The sequence below is a fragment of the Triticum aestivum genome, chromosome 3B (genome assembly GCF_018294505.1).
Source record: "Triticum aestivum cultivar Chinese Spring chromosome 3B, IWGSC CS RefSeq v2.1, whole genome shotgun sequence".
Taxonomy (NCBI): domain Eukaryota; kingdom Viridiplantae; phylum Streptophyta; class Magnoliopsida; order Poales; family Poaceae; genus Triticum; species Triticum aestivum.
The window spans coordinates 639,529,602-639,544,286 of NC_057801.1; positions in this window are offsets into that span (position 1 = coordinate 639,529,602).

Genomic DNA, 14,685 nt, shown 5'->3' on the forward strand with positions numbered 1-14,685 from the left:
CCAGGAGCGCCGGACAGCCACGACGAGCACGGCCTAGACCTGCTGTTGGATAGTGCCCGGGACATCATCCCCGAAGCAGCCCCGGATCTAAATCCAGGGCAGGTTGCGTTGCCTATGGACGAAGGGCTGGACCCCGCCCCGTAGGCCGCTCACTTATCGGCTGTGGAGCCGAACACGGGTCTCACCTCTGTGGAGGCCTGTAACGCTGGGCCCCCGAACTCATATCCGGCTGTTGGTCCTGGTCCGCTCACCCTCGAGCCAGCCGAGCCAGGCTGGGCTCTGGTAATGGAGTTTACCGTTTCGGACATCTTTCAGCACTCGCCCTTTGGGGACATGCTGAACTCATTGAAGTCTCTCTCTTTGTCAAGAGGTTCTGGGCCGAACTATGTCCGGCTTGAGTGGGAAGCAGGCGATGAAGGAATTCGCTGCCCACCCACCACCCCTTTGTCGCCACGATCGATGATTTAATCGACGTGCTCGACTTTGACTTCGAAGACATTGACGGTATGGATGACGATGCAGGAGACATACAGGAGCCACCGCTCACACGGCGGTGGACAGCCACCTCTTCATATGATATATATATGGTGGACACTCCAAAAGAAACCAATGGCGATGAGGCAACGGAGGATAACCCCTCCAAGAAGAAAGCAAAGCATGGGCGTCGCCAGCGCCGCTCCAAGCCCCGCCAAGGCAATACCGGCACCGGAGACGATAATAATCCGGACGGTGCCGACGATGAATACAACCCCAAACAGCCCACCTTCGAGCAGGCCGAACAGGAAGACGGGCATGATAGCCCAGATGAACAGGCGACGGACGGGTATCTGGAGGAGGACTACTACATGCCCCTCTCTGAAGACAAGCTAATCCTCGGCAATGACGAGTTCAGCATACCCGAAGACCCCGTAGAGCAGGAGCGCTTCAAGCGCCGGCTTATTGCCACTGCGAGAAGCCTGAAGAAGAAGCAGCAGCAGCTCCAAGCTGATCAAGATCTGCTCACAAACAGATGGACAGAAGTCCTGGCAGCCGAGGAATATGGACTCGAGCGCCCCACGGCTGACCGACCGCCTCGAGGTCGGGACAAAACGACATATCAGCCGAAATACCAACCTGTACCCTCGTGTCAGTTTACTATGGCCCAGGGCAATACTCATGACCTGCGCGATAAACTGGATGATGCCGCAGGACAACCAATTTCGATCTACGGATCACGGGGGCGCGCCGAAGCACACGACGATGACCATCATACCAGATAAACTAACAGCAAATCTAGCCGTGCTGAATACAACCAGTCAGACGCAACCGGACTGCGCCGTGACATAGCCCGACATAGAGGCACCGCACACCCCCTGTGCTTCACTGATGAAGTGATGGATCATGAATTCTCAGAAGGGTTTAAACCTGTAAACGTCGAATCATACGATGGCACCACAGACCCCGCGGTATGGATCGAGGATTTCTTTCTCCACATTCACATGGCCCACAGAGATGATCAACATGCCATCAAGTATCTTCCCCTTAAGCTCAAAGGACCTGCCCGGCACTGGCTAAACAGCCTGCCCGCAAATTCCTTTGGCAATTGGGAAAATCTGGAAGATGCATTTCTTGACAACTTCCAGGGCACATATGTGTGACCTCCGGATGCCGATGACTTGAGACACATTACTCAACAGCCCGGAGAATCAGCCAGGAAATTCTGGACTCGGTTCCTAACTAAAAAGAACCATATAGTCGACTGTCCGGATGCCGAAGCCCTGGTGGCTTTCAAGCATAATATCCGTGACGAGTGGCTCGCCAGACACCTCGGCCAGGAGAAACCCAAGTCCATGGCAGATCTTACGACACTAATGACCCGCTTTTGCGCGGGCGAGGACAGCTGGTTGGCTTGCAGTAGCACTACGCCACATTCTGGAACTTCAGATGTCCGGGACAATAATGGCAAGCCACGGCGCAACAGACACAAGCGACGGAACAACAGCGACAACACCGAGGATACGGCGGTCAATGCCGGATTCAGCGGATCCAAATCCGGTCAGCGGAAGAAGCCATTCAAGCGTAACAATCAAGGACCGTCTAGTCTGGACCGTATACTGGAGCACTCGTGCCAAATTCATGGCACCCCGGACAAGCCAGCCAACCACACCAACAGAGATTGTGGGTATTTAAACAGGCCGGCAAAATAAACACCGAAAACAAGGACAAGGTGCTGCACAGCGATGATGACGATAAGTCCCGGCGCCCGAACATGGGGGGGGGGGGCAGAAGAAATCTCCCCCCCAGGTGAAAACGGTCAACATGATCTACGCCACCCACATCCCCAAGTGGGAACGGAAGCGAGCACTACGAGACGTATATGAGATGGAGCCAGTCGTCCCCAAATTCAACCCAAGGTCTGCTTGTCCGATTACCTTTGATCATAGGGATCATCCTACTAGCATCCGTCACGGCGGCTCAGCCGCATTGGTTTTAGACCCAATTATAGATGGATTTCACCTCACAAGAGTCCTTATGGACGGAGGCAGCAGCCTGAACCTGCTTTATCAGGACACAATGCGCAAAATGGGCATCGATCCTTCAAGGATTAAGCCCACCAAAACCACCTTTAAGGGTGTCATTCTTGGAGTAGAGGCCCGCTGTACGGTCTCTATAACATTAGAAGTGGTCTTCGGATCTCCGGATAACTTCCGAAGCAAAGAGCTAATCTTCGATATCGTCCCTTTCCGCAGTGGTTACCACGCACTGCTCGGGCGAACCGCATTTGCTAGATTCAATGCGGTACCACACTATGCATACCTCAAGCTCAAGATGCCAGCCCCACGCGGAGTCATAACAGTCAACGGCAATATGGACCGCTCTCTCCGTACGGAAGAACACATGGCGGCCCTTGTGGCCGAAGTACAATGCGGCCTCCTCCGGTAAACCACCAATCCGGCGACGACAACCTCAAGCTCCGTTAAGCAAGGGTGGAACACCCCGCAACAGGATCAGTAGGCACATCAAGAGCATGACTAGTAGTCCGGCCTCCGCCCAAGTCCCACTCAAGTAGCATTCGTGCCACGCGCACACAATTACGCACTCAAAATACCATGGGCACAGGCGGAGGCGTAGCGGTGGCTCAGTCAACAGTACGGTATTGCTTCATAACCTTTCCTTTTACCCTTAAGGACATCGCTTCAGTGCAGCTTCTCTAGAAGATCCGGATTGTCGGACTTACAAAGGAGAAGGAACCCCAGGAGGTAACAGGCTTCGGGCACAGCAGGAAACACCCAGGTGGAATCTATTTACGATCGTTGTTCCTGCTTTATCTATCTGTGCGTAGCCTGCTCCTGGATAGGATATGTCACATAATCCTCTTTATCTCCGCTTAAGGCATTCATTGTAAACATACGCTTAAACATATTACTTATCAATGGGAGACCATATATAGCGTCAGCTTACTTATTTTTATTTGAGCATTTTTTATGAACGTCTATTTGATTTTGCATCCGTACACTTTGGTACGCTTAGTTTGCCAGGGGCTTCTTATAGCGCCCCATAATACGGCAAGACAAGTCCGAACAATTTCAACAGTGCGGCACCCCGAACTTATAGCATTATATGCATCAACTCCGAATCATGTCTTGGGTTACAGTTGGGATAGCCAGGCTCCCTTGTTTTGGTGCCTTACGTTCCGTTAATTCGTCTAAGGTAGCGCAGGGAGAACTACTGCGATTGTGCCCTGGTTTTTCTGGACGAGCACCTCAGTAGAGAAAGCACAAAACTGTCCGGCATGATGTGGTGAGAGCTGGTCGCTGTTCAAGAGGTCTTAATATCCTTAAAGATTTTTCTGCTTTAGGCGCTAATTCGGCTTTGTCCGATATAGGCATGTATAGCGTCCCAATTCGGCCTTCTGGATTCTAGGGGCTTCGCCGAAATTTAAAATCATAGACTTATATGGCTAAGTGAAGGTTATAAAGCCGTATAGTTCGATTGCCTGGTTCGCTGTGCTGGACACCTCCTTAAGGGACCAAACATTTGGATAAAGAGTGTCCGGGTTTTCCACGAACACCCCAGTACTAGTTACACGGGGGCGGAAGCCGACAACTAGCCTACTTTTAGAATTTGATAAACAGCCGCACGGAAGGTGATATTTTAAATCACAAAAGTGTTACAGGGCGCAAATAACTTCGTCTTTAAATTACAGACATGATAGAAGTGAATTCATTCAAAAATTATGTCTTTGGTACATTCGTCGGCCATGAGGCAAGTACCCTTCATAACGCCATCATAATACTTCTCGGGGATGCGATGCGGCTTGCCCTCCGGCGGCCCGTCCTTCACCAGCTTCTCCGCATCCAGCTTGTCCCAATGCACCTTGGCGCGGGCAAGGGCCCGGCGGGCACCCTCAATGCAAAAGGATCGCTTGATGACTTCCAGTCACGGACAGGAATCCACCATCCGCTTGATCAGGCCAAAGTAGCTGGTGGGCAGAAGCTCGCCATGCCATATCCGGACTATGAGATCTTTCATAGCCACTTCGGCCGCCTTGTGAAGTTCGACCAACTGCTTCAGTTGGTCACTCAGAGGCGTTGCATGTTCGGCCCCAGCATACTGGGACCAGAACAACTTCTCCGTTGAGCTCCCCTCCTGGGCACGGTAGAACTCCTTGGCATCTGATACGCTGCGTGGCAGGTCTGCAAATGCCCCTGGAGAGCTCCGGATTCGAGTTAGTAAAAGAAACGCCTCCTCCACATTTTTGCTTTGCATAAAAAATTTCTTACCCGCCGCTATCATTTTGGCCTCCTGGATCTCCTGCTGTGCCCTCTCAGCTTCGGCCTTGGTGTATTTTATATTTGTAAGGGCCTTTGCAAGCTCGGCCTCTTTTGCTTTCAGCTCATGCTCCGCAGACTCGAGCTTCTTGCCGAGCTCCCGGAGCTGTTCTTGTACCTCGCCCACTCGGGCCTCTTGCTTTTCGCGCTCCTTGAGTTCCAAGGCCGCTTTGTGTTCGGCCTCGGACAGCGCCTTCTTGAGAGACGCCACTTCAGTGGTGGCCTCTGTTACCATATCACGACGTCTCATCGTTAGCATAATCAAATTTTATTTACTATTCATTATATGAGAGAGGGGAATCATTCACCTTTGCTCTCCTCGAGCTGCCTCCTCGTGAGGCCGAGCTCTCCCTGTGCCCGCTCTAAGTCCTGCGTTAGGCCGGAAATTTCGGCCGTGCAAGCAGCAGCGACCAGCAGCACCACGTATTTATTTCAATTCAAACTTATTGTCAGACTCCTGCGGATTATAATTGACCATCCATTTGGTTTTTCTTTCGGAACACCAAACAGAGTATCAGGGGCTACTACCTATCAGGTGGTAACTTCACATATTTTTACTGCTTACCTCAAAGCCTGTTAGGAGGCTGGTGCAGGCTTCGGTTAGTCCGCTCTTGGCGGACGAAACCTTATGAATCACCGCACTCATAAGAGTACGGTGCTCTCCATCTAGGGAAGCGCCACGAAGCGCTTCTAGCAGACAATCCGGCGCCTGCGGCGCAACGGAAGTCCTTGATACAGACGGCCCTCCCTCCATAACGAGGGGCTGCCCGCCTAAGTCCGGAACCACTGAAGGCTCCAGAACTGTGTTCGGCTAAGAGCCCGGTTTACCGTCGCTCTCATCAACACGATCCGTGGGGACCTTGAACCCCGCGAGTCTGACGTCTGGGACGCCGCCTTGAGGCACCTCGAGGGCCACCTTCGCCATCGCCGGGAGCCTTCGGGACAACACCTCTGTGTTGTCCGCAGGCCGAGGAGACATGGCCGTCGAGAGTGAGTTCATTGCTAACTCACTCAAGGATCCGTCCGAAGACGATACTTCAAGATGGGCCTTGGTCGGACTGCATACAAGTTCGGCATTATAAACAATACTATGAAGCGAAATTATGATTGTGTGCGGATACTTACGATCGCACTAGGGGCTTCTTCCTGGGCAGCCACCCTTCCTTGCTATCGACAGCGGTGGCAGAGTAGTCCGGTAGGGACACCTTTCCCTTCTTGGACGTCCCAGTCTCTCCCACCGGGGCGGCCTTCCTCTTCTTACCCCCCCCCCTCTAGTACGGGGAGGTGGAGTTTCTCCCTATTCCTCCCCGCCTCCGCGGGAGGAATCAGCCTCGTCGTCATCGGACAACAAGGGTATGACGGGCTTCCGCCGGCGGCCTCTCTTTCCCCCCTGATCCGCCTCAGGTCCCCCATCCTTTCTGGGCGGGGCGGCCTCCTCTTCTTCTTCTTCTTCCCTTTCGGGGGAGGAGTGCACCTCGTCGTCTTCAGACGAGGCTTGCGCAACCTTACTTCGGAGACCCTTTCGGGTCCCCGGGACCTTCTTATCGGCCTTCTTCTCCGGCCCCTTATAGGGCGCCGGGACCAGCATCTTCGTCAGAAGATCATTGGCTGGACTTTCTGGCAACGGAGCCGGACTGTCAATCCGCTCCGCTGTCTCCACATACTCCTAAACAAATATACACAATCACTTAGGAATTCCCAATGAGTACATTGGGAAGAACCGGACCTGGTGGCGGCCTGAGAACTCACCTGGGTAGGGTGCCATGCGGCATGGAGCCCACGGTCCTCGGTTATGAGAGGAGGTACTTTGGTGGCCTTGAATAGCGCCTTCCACGCGTTCTTGTGCTTCATGTCGTAGAGCCTCTGGAGCGTCTGGTGTTCGGCCGAGACGAACTCCCACAGATTGAATGCCTACCTTTGGCACGTCAGAATCCGGCGAATGAGCATGACTTGGATCATGTTGACAAGCTTGATGTTCCTATCCTTCATGCCCTTGATGCAGTTGATGAGTCCGGTCAGGTCTGCAGATTCGCCCCATAATAGGCCCTTCTGTTCCCAGGAGGTGAGCCGCATAGGGGTTCCAGATCGGAACTCAGGGACCGTCGCCCAGTTGGCGTCGCGTGGCTCGGTGATGTAGAACCACCCCGATTGCCACCCCTTCACGGTTTCTGCAAAGGAGCCGTCAGACCAGGTGACATTAGGCATTTTGCCCACCATGGCTCCTCCGCACTCCGCTTGCTGGCCGCTCACAATCTTCGGCTTCACGCAGAAGGTTTGGAGCCACAAGCCGAAATGAGGCTTGATGCGGAGGAAAGCCTCGCACACGACGATGAACGCCGAGATGTTGGTGACGAAGTTCGGAGCTAGATCATGAAAGTCTAGCCCGTAGTAGAACATGAGCCCGCAGATGAAGGGGTGGAGTGGAAACCCCAGTCCACGGACGAAGTGGGCAAGGAACACGACCCTCTCGTGGGGTCCTAGAGTTGGAATGACCTGCCCCTCATCTGGTAGCCGGTGCGCTATATGTGCGGCCAAGTATCCGGCCGCCCGGAGATTCACGATCTTTTTCTCCGTCATGGTGGAAGCCACCCACTTGCCTCCTGCTCCAGACATGACTAACTTTGCGGAGAAAACCTGGACTAGGGCACTGGAGCTCGAGGGGGCAAGAGTATGCGAGGGAGGAAGAAGGCGTGGGTAAGAATGGGGAACTTTTATCCCTTTATAGAGGCGACGAAAGCGGTGCGCCTCCCCACTAGCCTATTGAGAATCACTTACTTCCCAAGCGCCACGATTGATGGCACGGGGGGATTACCCATACCCGTATTGATGAGAATCCCGTGATAAGGGGACATGATCTCTGCTTTGACAAGACATGTCAAGGAAACCGCCTCGCAATGCGCGTTGTGGCTGGTTGTGAAAAAACGGTTCGAATAATGACCTGACTCTAATGGCATGTCACGTCGTCTAAAAGTTGTCAACTGAAGCATCATTCTCTCTATGGTGGTATGTGAAGATCATTTTGCAGATCCGGACACGACTTACGTGTTCCATGATAACCTTGGAGTATTCGGAGGAGGAACCCGCCTTGCAATGCCGAAGACAAGACTGCGCGCCGGACTCATCGTCATTGAAGCCTGGTTCAGGGATACTGAGGGAGTCCTGGATAAGGGGGTATCCGGACAGCCGGACTATATTCATCGTCCGGACTATAGAAGCGTCAAGATACAAGACTCAAGACTTTGGCTCGTGTCCGGATGGGACTCTCCTTTGCGTGGAAGACAAGCTTGGCGATCCGGATATTATGTTTCCTTCCTTGTAACCGACTCCATGTAAACCCTAGCTCTCGGGTGTCTATATAAACCGGAGAGGATGGTCCTTAGAAGGCCGATCACAATTACAATCATACCATCACAGGCTAGCTTCTAGGGTTTAGCCTCTACGATCTCGTGGTAGATCTACTCTTGTATTCCACATATCTTCAATATTAATCAAGCAGGAAGTAGGGTTTTACCTCCATCGAGAGGGCCCGAACCTGGGTAAACATTGTGTCCCTTGCTTCCTGTTACCATCAGCCTAAGACGCACAGATCGGGACCCCCTACCCGAGATCCACCGGTTTTGACACCGACACCCAACGCCTTGCTCCGGTTCATTTAAAGCCAACGCCTTGAACACGCGCGCGTACGTGTACGAGAGAAACGCGCATCGCTCGGCCCCCGACCACCCACCGTAACCGGGAACTCCCCGAAATTTTCCTCGCCCTCGCTTCTACCATAGTTTTTTTCCATCATGGACAGCCCAATGAATGTCATGCAACTGCGTCTCCGGCCCGCCCAGGATGAAGAGCCCATTTTCTGTCATGATTTTTTGTCATATAAGTAGGAGCCCACCACATCTATGATGATACCGGGTTTTGTCACAATTATTGTCATAGAAGTGTCATAAGTATGACAGAAAAAAATTCGTTCGGCCCAAAATGTCACGAATGTGTCTTTTCTTGTAGTGTCACATCCCGACTAGTGGGGGAATCATAGTCACCATCATCCTTTCATCACTGGGACAATGCTCTAATAATGAAGATCATCACACTTTTATTTACTTACAACTCAAGAATTGCAACGCAATACTTAGAACAAAATATGACTCTATATGAATGCCTCTGGCGGTGTACCGGGATGTGCAATGATTCAAGAGTGACATGTATGAAAAATTATGCACGTTGGCTTTGCCACAAATACGATGTTAACTACTTGATCATGCAAGGCAATATGTCAATGATGGAGCGTGTCATAATAAACGGAATGGTGGAAAGTTGCATGGCAATACATCTCGAAATGACTATGGAAATGCCGTAATAGTTAGGTATGGTGGCTGTCTTGAGGAAGCTATATGGTGGGTGTATGGTACCGGTGAAAGTTGCGCGGTACTGGAGAGGCTAGCAATGGTAGAAGGGTGAGAGTGCGTATAATCCATGGACTCAACATTAGTCATAAAGAACTCACGTACTTATTGCAAAAATCTATTAGTTATCGAAATAAAGTACTACATGCATGCTCCTTGGGGGATAGATTGGTAGAAAAGACCATTGCTCGTCCCCGACTGCCACTCATAAGGAAGACAATGAATAAATAAATCATGCTCCAACTTCATCACATAACGGTTCACCATACGTGCATGCTACGGGAATCACAAACTTTAACACAAGTATCTCTCAAATTCACAACTATTCTACTAGCATGACTCTAATATCACCATCTTCATATCTCAAAACAATCATAAAGAATCAAACTTCTCATAGTATTCAACACACTTTGTATGACTTTTTTTATTATACCCATCTTGGATGCCCATCATATTAGGACTATTTTTATAACCAAAGAAAATTACCATGATGTTCTAAAAGACTCTCAAAATAATATAAGTGAAGCATGAGAGATCAACAATTTCTGTAAAATAAAACCACCACCGTGCTCTAAAAGGATATAAGTGAAGCACTAGAGCAATATTGTCTAGCTCAAAAGATATAAGTGAAGTACATAGAGTATTCTAATAAATTCCGATTCATGTGTATCTCTCCCAAAAGGTGTGTACAACAAGAATGATTGTGGTAAACTAAAAAGCAATAACTCAAATCATACAAGACGCCCCAAGCAAAACACATATCATGTGGTGAATTAAAATGTAGCTCCACGGGAGACACGAGCAAGAACATAGGTTGAAGAAGTAGCACGGCTGTTGGATTAGCATCCAATGGTCCAGCTGCTAGAAACATTTGTTGATTATGTTGAGAAAGCCCTGCGTACGCGTCAGCTTAGTAGGCCCACAAGTCAGCCACCAAACCTGCCGCGTCCTAGCTGTCGTCGGGAGGAATAGTTTTTTTCGCATAACAAGGAGGCACTTCCTTTTGTGCAAACATACAGCTGGTGGGCCCAGCTATCAGGGGGAGGAAAAAAAATTCAGCTTAATAAGAAGGAACTTTCCTTGCGTGCAACCATGGACCTTGTGGGTCCAGCTGTCAGTCTCTCATGTATAATCCTCTTCCGATGACTCTCGTTTGTTGACCATGCCATGCCGAGCGCAGTGAGGCGATGGACGACGGCGAGGCCTCGGACGGGAACGACCCGGAGATTGGAAGACGTGGCAGTGGAGTCGCGGATTTAGAGGAGTACAAGGGTTATAACTGGTTCTGGTGCGGCGTGGGGCTACAGTCGGTGGAGAATAACAGAAGGTGTGGAGGAGGGGGGGGGATAGGCTGGCTAGCGGTGGGGTAGCGCTTCATAGTGATACGTGCTAAGCAGAGCCGCTAGCCACCGGAGGTCAGAACAGGCGGTCCCGGTGACGCTGGAGGAAGAAGACGAGAGATTGAAGGTGCATGCCGGCCGTTGGATATAAATCCAATAGCTGTGGATGTCAGAATCATTTGTTGACTAAGTTGACAATGCCTTGCGTAGGCTTGGACCTATTGGCCCACATGTCAGCCTGCAAAAATGTGGCATATATTTAACCCATGTTTTCTAGAATTTACAGTCCATTTGCTGGGGTCGGTGAACAAATAATTTCGTGTCAATGCAGCCCATTTAATATTTTCCAAGAAATCCCAGCCCATTTGCACTTTCTTGAAATACACAAATTAGCTAGGCTTGTTCTATATATAATGTTAGTGTAGAACAAGCAATTAATATCAAAAAATAAACATGAGTGGCACATTTTTTATATAAAATTAACAAATTAGCGAGTTATTGCTCAAAAGAAAAATGAGCGCGTTATTATTACATTGGTCCTTAAAATCTTCGCAAGCTTTTGTACGCAATCACCAGGATTTTCCTTGCCAACTTCTGTTAAACATTTAATTTTATAAGTTAATAAGACGTGGGATGTTTTTATAATGTATATATAAGTCTCTATTAAATATACGATAATAGTAATAATATAAATATATATAATGTGGTTAGAAGGGAAAACATAAATTGGACACGACATTATTATTCTTATATATAGATAAATAGAACAACGATCTGCATTTTATGAAAAAAAATACATTGGGTTGCCGATCTTTACGAGACAGTAAAACCTATGTTGGGAGGCCCATAGGCCGGTACGTACATGATGGACCTTAAAAAATAAGTTGAAAACACTGTCTCGGTATGTCGTGGGCTACGCATGTTAGAAAACAAAACCTAGGCCTAGCTAATACTTGTTCGCCCTCTGAAAAAATGATACTAGCTAGATCCCCGATACACCTTACCTGCAACAACAAAAAAAATCCCCGATACCCCTGAAAAAAAAGCTCCCTGATGACATCGTTGGGAATTTATTTCGTTTATTGACTAGATTGATAAACCCATGTGCCCCAACGGCAGTATACAATTAGGAGGAAGCTTTTTTTTCCAATGAGGCACTTGCTTACGTACGGCTTGGATCTGCTAGGTCCTCAGTGCCAGTCTCTCAACGTACAATCCTCTCCAGATTCCTCTCGTTTGTTGAGCATGTTGACAACGACATACGGCGGCGCCACGGAGAGCGCACACTGACGGCAAAGAACCAGAGCCAGGGAGGACGCCTTCATTCTTTCGAAGGTACCACACTAACCCGGTGGCTGCAGCCCTCTCACCCAAAAGTTGTACTGCCCGGGTTCAATTCCAACTAGTGTAGTTGAAAAATATCTAACACTTAAAAAAAATTCGTCCCTAGTTTACCCAGTTTTTTGCACACGCAACATTGTCTTTCCATTTTGAAAATAGCATATCTTTTTTGACTTTGCATCATATGAAGATGTGCTATACATGAATGTTGATCAGCATGATGTTCACTTGTTGTTAGTTCCATTTTTTACCATGAATAAAATTTCCAAAATTCTTATATGAAAATTACTTGGACAAGCAGCCATTGGCGGTGTTGGATTCGATGTCGTGCTTCTTCAATCCCCTGGCAGTGCGAGGGGGGGATAAACTTACATCCCCTGCTACCGGTTGGGGAATGGAGCGAACTAGATTAAAGAGGGGGGCGGTGCTGCGACTGAAGAAGCACGTCAGATGCGATTATTTTTCTAAGTGGATGGCTCTTGATGGCGCTTTTTTACTTGCCTCTGCACCATAAAACTTGTATTTTTAGCCTCCTATTCTGTGGTGGACCAGCAACCCATTTGCTAGGTGGGTCATCCTACAGAAAGCAACACTCAATTTTTCATCAAGCCCCAAAAACAACGCAGTACTATGTTTGTTTTGAGGCCGAAAACATTACAGCAGGGGTTGAGCGGGGTAGGGGGGAAGACAGAGCAAAAAGATAAAAAAAGAGCTGATGCACTGTTACTACCCTAACAAGCAGGTGCAATTCTTCTTGGGAAGGTGTGCCGTTGACACCCACACGCCACAAATCCCACAGTAGACATACTAACAAGTTCACAGACAAGTACAACAGAAAAGGTAAACATTCATATCAAACTCGGGTTCATAGGACACGTTCATATTCATAGCCAACATTCACAATCACCAACTCAAAAGATTCATATATACACAGGTTCAACATGTCTATGCATCCAAATGATTGATAGATCACAAGACAATATTCATAGATAATTCACAAAAATATTCAGATATACACATGTTTAGTATGTTTATGCATCCAAATAATTGAGATCACAACAAATGCCATCCATGGAAAAACTTTAATTACCTAGGGTACTGGTAAATGGTGTCCAGTCCATGGTACTTCTTGCTAAAATTAATGCTTTTACGAGTAAACCTTCGAGTACATAAGAGGCAGCACAGACAATCTGAACTTTGCTTGTAGGTTTATCTTCGAGATAGTGGCCTCGATGCCGAGGGGCGAGGGAGGGGCAAGGGAGGTTTGAGCAATTTGGTTGGTTTCTTTTTCTTTTGCCAAGTGGATGGACAAGAATGCCTAAGAACCTTCTCTAGCTATCTATGCTTTTCTTGTCTCAAATTCTATTCATGCTACATCATAAAATTTGATCAAGTCAGATTCGAACCACTCTGTGTGAGGAGCACTCGGGGTCCCCGATTCGTCATAGACTTAAACTTCCAAAACTTCTTTGTGCGTTTCGGTCTGACCGATTCTTCCATTTCGGTCATACCGAGATCACTAAGTCGATCTAGGTTTTCAATCTCGGTGAAACCGATTTGAACTTTTCGGTCACACCGAGTTGCTGTAACTGTCAATAGTTATGCATCTCGGTGCCACTGTGTTGTTCCACTCGGTCACACCGACAGGGTCGGGCTATATATACTCGCGGGCAAAAATTTGGAAACCTTCTCCGAACCCTTTCGCCTGCGCATAGCTTGCTCTGCCTCCAGGGTCTCCGGATCGTCCTCCTCATCGCCAGCCGCCTCCAGTCACTGGTCTCCGCCGCCGTCAACAGAATTCATCCCCACTGTTGCCGCCGTAGCGAGTTCATCGCCGAGCTAGGGTATGGACTCGATCAAAGTGCTATCCCCGTCTAATTCCAAGCACATTGTGTTCAACATGATTCTTGCCACGATTGAAACTACTCTATCTAGTCAAAACAATCCATAGATTAGAGGTGAATTGAAAATTTAGGGTTAGGTTTCCGCCAAAACCATCTCGGACCCACCAAGTTGTAGAACTCAGTTCCACCGATTCGGCTAAGGCCATTGCACAAGTGATTCTCGGTCTGACCGAGAATTGCAAATCGGTGTGACCGAGTTCAGGACTTTGTGAAACCCTAGCAGTCTCGGTGCCACCGAACTGTGACTCGGTCTAACCAAGTTCACTAGTTTAGGTTCCAAAAGCTGCTTCGGTATCACCGAGTTTGCAAATCGGTTGATCCGAAATGCTTTCTGTGGAAAACTAAAACTAAATTTTTGAATCATTCTTTTGCAAAAACCTCTGTATTTTGTGATGCTCATCCACTCTATCTCATCTATATCTATTCACAGGGTCTGCAGTCAGTGTTTGCAATATGTGTGATCAAAGTGACAGCTAGAACCAGTCAGAGGAGCAGATTCACATGAGTGAGGGCACTAGTTCCTCTAGCACCTCTGATGAGGGCAGCAGGAGCACCCCAAGCAACTTCCCAAAGCTGCCACCAGGGCCAGAAAGAAGAAAACCTTAGAATCTGAGGATGAAGACTATGTGGCAGTTGAGGATGAGGCCACTTCCAAGAAGAAAGTGCTCAAAAAGGAATATGGCACATCTGCAACCACTAAGCCTGGTATGAAGATCAAAGTGCCTGCAAAGAGAACTCCCATGTCTAAATCTAGAGCCTCTACTCAAGTACCTGAGAAATCAGATCCCAAAGAGACTGCTGCTGAAGAAGAAGAAGATGAAGAGCATATCTTGAGAAAGTTGAAGCCAAAGATTCCAGACCACAATGATGCTCATCCTGTGGCTGAGAA